Source organism: Lolium perenne, chromosome 7 (assembly GCF_019359855.2).
Source record: "Lolium perenne isolate Kyuss_39 chromosome 7, Kyuss_2.0, whole genome shotgun sequence".
Classification (NCBI taxonomy): Eukaryota; Viridiplantae; Streptophyta; class Magnoliopsida; order Poales; family Poaceae; genus Lolium; species Lolium perenne.
In genome coordinates this window covers 41,753,895-41,761,110 of record NC_067250.2, presented here as the reverse complement: position 1 = coordinate 41,761,110, position 7,216 = coordinate 41,753,895, and the positions used below count along the sequence as shown (strand labels likewise).

The 7,216-nt window shown below is 45.4% G+C and overlaps 1 pseudogene; it reads right to left on the bottom strand.

Annotated features, from left to right (window-relative positions):
• Positions 1–3,642: 3,642 nt before the first annotated feature.
• LOC127317720 (12-oxophytodienoate reductase 1-like) lies at positions 3,643–5,384 on the bottom strand (annotated as a pseudogene).
• Positions 5,385–7,216: the final 1,832 nt, after the last annotated feature.

Here is a 7,216-nt window from a genome sequence, read left to right as displayed (position 1 = left end):
CTCTCCATGATTGACATAGCTGTTAGATGATCTTATTTGCATGTATCTCATTATGAATTGCTTAAGTATTAGCCATAGCATGAGAATATATACATCATATGAGCAAATGTGTTCGTGAAAGTTCTTTTATCGCTCGATTGTTAACTGAATTGCTTGAGGACAAGCAATAAGCTAAGCTTGGGGGAGTTGATACGTCCAAAACGTATCTACTTTCCCGAACACTTTGCTATTGTTTTGCCTCTATTTTGTGCACTTTGGATGCAACTAACACGGACTAACGCTGTTTTCAGCAGAACTGCTCTGGTGTCTCGTTTTTGTGCAGAAATCCAACTTTCGGGAAAATCCTCGGAATTTATGCAGAAGGCCCTATTTTCCCAGAACAATGAGGGAGCAGAGAAGGACAATTAAGGTGGAGGCCCGAGGCCCCACACCATAGGCGGCGCGCCCCGGGGGGGGCCCCGCGGCCCTGTGGTGTGGCCCCCTCGGCCGGCCTCCGACGCCCTCCTTCGGACTATTTATCGGCCTCGACCTAAAACGCACGGAGAGAAGTCGAAGTCGCCGAAACCCTCCGAACGCCGCCACATCGCGAAACTCCGTCGCGGGAGCCGAAGTCTCCGTTACGGCACTCCGCCGGGACGGGGAATTGGAGGAGATCATCACCGCCATCACCGCCAACGCCTCTACATCAACCAGCCATGTTTCCCCATCCATGTGTGAGTAATTCCCCCCGTAGGCCGAAGGGGATGTTAGGGATTGGATGAGATTGGTCATGTAATAGCATAAGTTTGTTAGGGCATAGTGCCTAGTGTCCGTAATTGGTACTTTGATGATATTGTTGCAACTTGTTATGCTTAATGCTTGTCACTAGGGCAGTGCCATGATCTTAGATCTGAACATGTTATTGTTTCATCATGATATTCATTGTTTATGGTCTTACCTATAAGTTGTATACACATGTCATTGTCCGGAACCAATGGCCCCAAGTGACAGATCGGGACAACCGGAGGGAATGGTAGCGATGTGAGGATCACATGTGTTCACGGAGTGTTAATGCTTTGCTCCGGTACTCTATTAAAAGGAGTACCTTAATATCCAGTAGTTTCCCTTGAGGCCCGGCTGCCACCGGCTGGTAGGACAAAAGATGTTGTGCAAGTTTCTCATTGCGAGCACGTACGACTATAATTGGAACACATGCCTATTGATTGCTTTGTACTTGGACACCGTTTTATTATTATCTGCAAATGCCCTGCTATGATTGTTACATGAGTTTCTCTCATCCATGCAACGCCCGTCATCCGTCCCCGTGCCTACAGTATTTTAATCCTGCTGTTTACTAAAATCACTACTGCTGTCTTTGTTACTCTGCTGCTGTTATTTCACTACTCATCGCTATAAAACTGTTACTACTGATAAACTCTTGCGAGCAAGTCTGTTTCCAGGTGCAGCTGAATTGACAACTCCACTGTTAAGGCTTCCAAGTGTTTTTTGTCTCCCCTTGTGTCGAATCAATAAATTGGGTTTTACTTCCCTCGAAGACTGTTGCGATCCCCTATACTTGTGGGTCATCACTGGCCCAATTAGCATGTGGGTCGGGCCAAATGTATTGATTTGACCAGTCAACACATAAATGGGCCAGCCCATTTATTGCGCGAGCTGGGCCTAATGTACTCTTTTGATCGGTCAAACAACTAGATAGGCCAACCAATTACATACGCGGGATGGGCCGAATGTTTTGGTTTGACCGATCAATAATGTAAATGGGCCCGCCCACTTAGTAGGTGGGCCGACTAACTTATTTGGTTTCAGTGGTCAACTAGTAAATGGGCCGGCCTATTTAGTAAATAGACCGTCCCAATTAGTATGTGGGCTAGCCTAGTTAGATGATTAGCAGGTCCATTAACCTTATGGGCCAGACAATTACATGCTTGATGGCAAGCCCGTTAAGTATAATGGGCCAGCCCATTTAAGGTATATAATCTTGTTGGGCCGCGCTACATTAGAACTTTTGTGGTTCACTGGGCCGGCCCACTCGCAATTTTGCATGACGGTCCATCTGTGATTTCGTTTAATTGAATCGTATCAGGACATTTCTTATTTATGTGCGCATACATACAAGTGAACATACAGGAGAGAATAAAGACACTGGAGCCCGGTGGCTTAAGGTAGAAAATGCTACCATAGGAAAGAGAAGGAGTTTGATGCCTTTTCACGCTTGTATGTTGGTATTTATGGAATCAAAGGAACACTAGGGTGTTCAACGGCGTCAATGAGCATTTTTCGGTATCTAAACTTGTAGTGCAGATTATTGCCGAGCTCAAGTTTTGGATCAGAGTAGGTGTGGGTGGGTGTAACATAATAAGAAGAGGCAGGGTTTAGATTCCCTGGTGTGGGTGTTTAGCTACCTCTTTGTTTGCAAAGTTAGGTTAACTTCTTGTAATTGTTTTGCTCTCTTGTCTCTTCTATAAAAATATGGTATTGCCATTGAGAAATCCATTTTGGCTCATAGGTGTAGATGCGCCTATTACAAGAAAAACATATTTCAAAATGTCTAAAAATTTTGAATTTTTTTGGGGTGTACTTCCACACATTTTATGCCTACACAGAAAGTGTCTCGAAAAAATATAATAGTTTGTGGCCTGTGCAAAAAAGACAATTTCCGGTGCTCTAATTTTTTTTACGGGACATGTATTTATGTTTTTTACATAGGTCACACGAAATGTTTTTTCATGCAAAACTTTTGTGAGCTAACATAGGATGTCCGGATGCACACTGAGAAATTTTATTCGAATTCTTTTAACATTTTGAATTGGGTTTAAAATTTAATTTTTCTAATAGGTGTAGATACACCCATGAGCCAAAACGCCATGTCCATTGCCATTGACCTACTCTGGAAAGAAAAATACTATAGCAAAACGGAAGATAGTGGGGTTTATGATGAAATGACGGGAAGTGGCATGGAGTAGGGAAACAAGTCATGATAACATATACCACCGGTGCAAAGAGTTTGATATGCCCCTGCTCAGTGGGTCAGTCTACCACGTGGGCTGTTTCACTTTCCTTTCCAAGAAAACTTCAATTTTCATATATTGATGAATCTATATAGAAAATCAAATTTTAAGCAAAGGAACATGAGAAATTATATTTCTATGTGGAAATAATACTGGCTTTAAACGATCTCCTTGATACCTACATGTGGTCTGAAAGTTCTTATGAAAGATTTCAGGTAGTAACCATACCAGTGTAGCTAGCAATTCATAGGGAGAAAATACACCCCTAATTGCGAGAAATCTTCCATCATTGATAAGCAATGCATCATGCATAGAAAATGTTAGGCTAGTTCTAGAAAAAATATTTGTTGATTTCGGCGATATTCAACTGATAATAGTGACACTTTTCTAGGACATATATTTGGAGGGAATAAAAGAACGGTCTTAGTTAGGTGTGCTACTCTAAGGACTGGAAATCTAAATATTTAGCCATGAAGGTATATTGTATGTGTGCATATATTATCATTACATATCTAATCTATGGTGAAAATGGTATACTCCCTTTTCTAACACAGACCTTACGAAAATACCACGAGGAGAGAGTAACTCAGGGAAAATTTAAATATGTGCTCGCATCGAAATAAATGAGAGAAAATAAAAATAAAAATCACTAGATGAAAATATCGTGTCTACATACTAGTATTGCATGGAAAACAACAATCAATGGTGAAAATGATACAATGCACGTGCATATGCACATACATACTACACAAACACTACCAATTTGATAAAACAAAGTACATCATAAACAGAAATTAAGTGGACGAACTACTCAGGAATTGAGCCATCAAGGAAAGGATAGTCTGTGTAGCCAACAACAGGATCTTGCGTGTAGAAGGTAGTGCGGTCGTACTCGTTCAAAAGGGCACCTAGCTCGAATCTTTTTGGCAGATCTGGATTAGCCAGAAAGAGTCTCCCATAGGCGACGAGGTCAGCGTATTCATCAGCGATCACCTTGTTGCCTTCCTCTCGATCATACCCACCAGCAGCAATGAAAGTGCCGTTAAATGCTTTCCTGAAAGGTAGTAGCCCATGAGGTATCTGCCTCCGGCCATCCACAATGGCCATCCGAGGTTCAACCATGTGGCAATAGAGGAACCCCTGGTGCTTGTTAAGTTGTTCCACCATGTATGCCCCAAGGGCATGTGGGTTGGAGTCATAGCAATCCATGTAATCCACAAATGGGGACAACCTTATGCCCACACGATCCGCCCCGATCTCGTGAACAATGGCGTCAATCACCTCCACGGCAAAGCGGCACCGCTTTTCGAGGCTGCCACCGTACTCGTCGGTGCGGTCATTGGAGCTGTCTTTCATGAACTGCTCCAAGAGGTACCCATGTGCACCGTGGATCTCCACACCGTCGAAGCCCGCCTCAATGGCGTTCCGAGCAGCGCGCCTAAAGTCGTCGACAATCGCAGGGATCTCGTCTATCTGAAGCTGTCGGGGCTTGGAGTAGGCTATGCCGGCCTCAGCGTCGGGCGCTATCTGCTTGTCTGTGCTTGAGATTGGCGCTTTCCCGTCCGGCTGGTAATCTATTTTGTTAGTAGATCAACATAAACCAAGATTAGTACCACGAAATAACTGTAGAATCAGATAAAATCTTTAGGGTGAATGATTTTGATCAATATTTAGAAAAAATATCAAAAACTATAATACAAATCTATTGTATTAAAATCGTGATTAACTAAATTTTCGTATTATATGTATTTGGTATTACGGATATTGGTAGTTTTTCCTAGAATTATGGTCAAAATTTGAAAAAATTCAACTTCGACTGAATCCATAATGCGATCTAAATAAAACCGGAGGGAGTATTTCAGCAACATGGATTTGTAAGTTACCGTTTGTGGATACTCTTCCGACATGCCAGATCTGGCAGAAGAAGAGCGCACCCTTGCGGTGGACGGCCTCGACGATGGGTTTCCAAGCTTCAACCTGTTCCTGCGTCCAGATGCCGGGGGTCTCAGGGTACCCCTTGGCGGTGACGGAGACGTCGGTGGCCTCGGAGATGAGGAGGCCGCCTTTGGTCGCCCGCTGCGAGTAGTAGAGCGCCGCGTGAGGCTGCGGCACGCTGCCGTAGGAGCGGCAGCGCCAGCACCACCCGGTGGGAGAGGTCGAAGCGGCCCAGCTTGTGCGCCGTCAGCAGCGGGATCGCCTCCTTGGCCACCATTTTCTCTCGGCTGATTTGCAGGGGAATGGCGAAAGGTTGCTTTGGTTCTTGCTTCTGAGCTCTGTATCTGTTGTGTTTGTCTGTGCTTCAATCGGGCCGAGGGCCTGTCTGGATTTATAGGTGTTGGTGGCGTGGACCTCTCCGGTGTGGCATGACGCACCCGCCGGCCGCTCCGCGTCTCTTCCTTTTGACCAGTCAGTCTATTCCCATTTCTACGATCTCGTCACCCTCTCCGTCATCCTCTGTGTGAGCCGCGTGATTATAGCCAACACACGTACATTGCACCTGGACAAACGTCTGCTATGGTTCCCGTCACTCACGGCAACATCAGTTTGGTGACCGGTTGTGACTCGATCGTCAGCAGGTACAGTAAATTTTGTTTTTGACTTCTGGTTTGTACGGTCTGTACTTCCGCTAAAATTTAAAAGATTCTTCCTGTTTCTGGCAAAAAAGGTAAACCATTCTTCTGAACAAAACTGTCGGTTGCACACCTGGTGGCTATGGGAAGAAGACACCAGAAGGTTCCTCGCGTGAATTCGTTGAGTGGCACCACACGTGCGTACACCGTCCCAACGTAACTGCAAACGTTTGCCTTACTGTCATCTGTCACTCCTGTCGCATTCCTCTTGGCATTGATCATGTGGTGCAGTATTTGTGCACGTACGCATGAATTTGTTTGTAGAAATCGTATGCTACCAAGCTAAGAATGGAATGATTCGATGTATCGAACTAGCTAGCGATTCCAAGTGTCTTGGATTTTACCAAGATGATACACATATATCTAGTTCAGTGTGTAATTTGTATAACTACTATACTAAATCTGAACGGTTTCCTTTTTTCTCAGATTTTTGGATTATTTCTGTGTCTACTTGCCATGCTGACACGTGTTTTCTTGTGCTCTTTTATTGTTCCGTGTGCAGTTCTGGGTTAGTCTTGCGTTTTCTATCTATGTTGACACTGACTGGTTTTCTGGTGGTCGACTGTCCTGGAATGTTGCCTGGGTGGTCATAGCAAAAAAATACGTAGCGGTGGTGGGACATCATGAGCACTATCTGTCGGTTCCGTGGAATTTGGTCAAAGCGGTGTTGTGCCTCCCTATTCTTCTGTCTCCCAAATCCCCCAGCATATCTTCCATCGTCCGGTAAAAACTCCGCCCGCGCCTGCAATTTCTAGGATTTCAGTGGAGGTCGCCGGCGACGAGTCGTCCGGCCATGCCCATCTCCGTTCTCTGGCCTGCCCGCGCCTCCCGCTCCCTGCTCGAGTTCCCTTCTCGATGGAGCAACTCAGCCTTCCGATGAACGGCCGCCGCCATGCCCCCCGGCGCCTACGCCCGGCGCGGCTTCCCGAGTACGAGCGCACCTTCCTCCTGCTGCCTGCCTCCACTCACTCCTCACTGGCCGGAGCTTCGCTAGCACATCGCTCAGCCCCCTCTCCACCCGTCCCGTCTGATGTCGCCTGCTTGCGGATGCGAGGCCGCCGTCTCCAGGTTGTACGTCCGCGTTCATGGAAAAACTTGTGAGTTGCCTACTGCTAGCTGTTTTCTTGGGCTGCCCCTGCTACTAGCTGCTCTCTACTGTTACTCCTCCCTACCATTTGTTGATTCTTTCTCTCTCCGTTGGTGGATGAACCCCCCAGATTCTCAATTTGTTGTGACTGCTTTTGTGTGTACTCATGCCATCTACCTGTTCGATTTTATACTCATAAGAACTAAAGAGCTAATTTCTTCAAGTTTTTTTGTGGGATTTTGAGAGCTACAACAATAGTAATTTGCAGTACATTGTAAGTACATCTGGTTCAAGATTTTTTTGTTGATTTTGATTCGGTGACTTTTATCTTGTTGTAGGTACTGTGGTGTAGTTCCAGCTGCTGGTTATGGTTCACCCTGGAGTGCTGCAATACACGAGGTTACTAAGAGAGTTTTGATGTCTTCTGTTGGTTCTGAAGTTTGGTGCCTTAGATCATCACGATGCCTATTTCTGGGTGTTTTGTAGGTGAA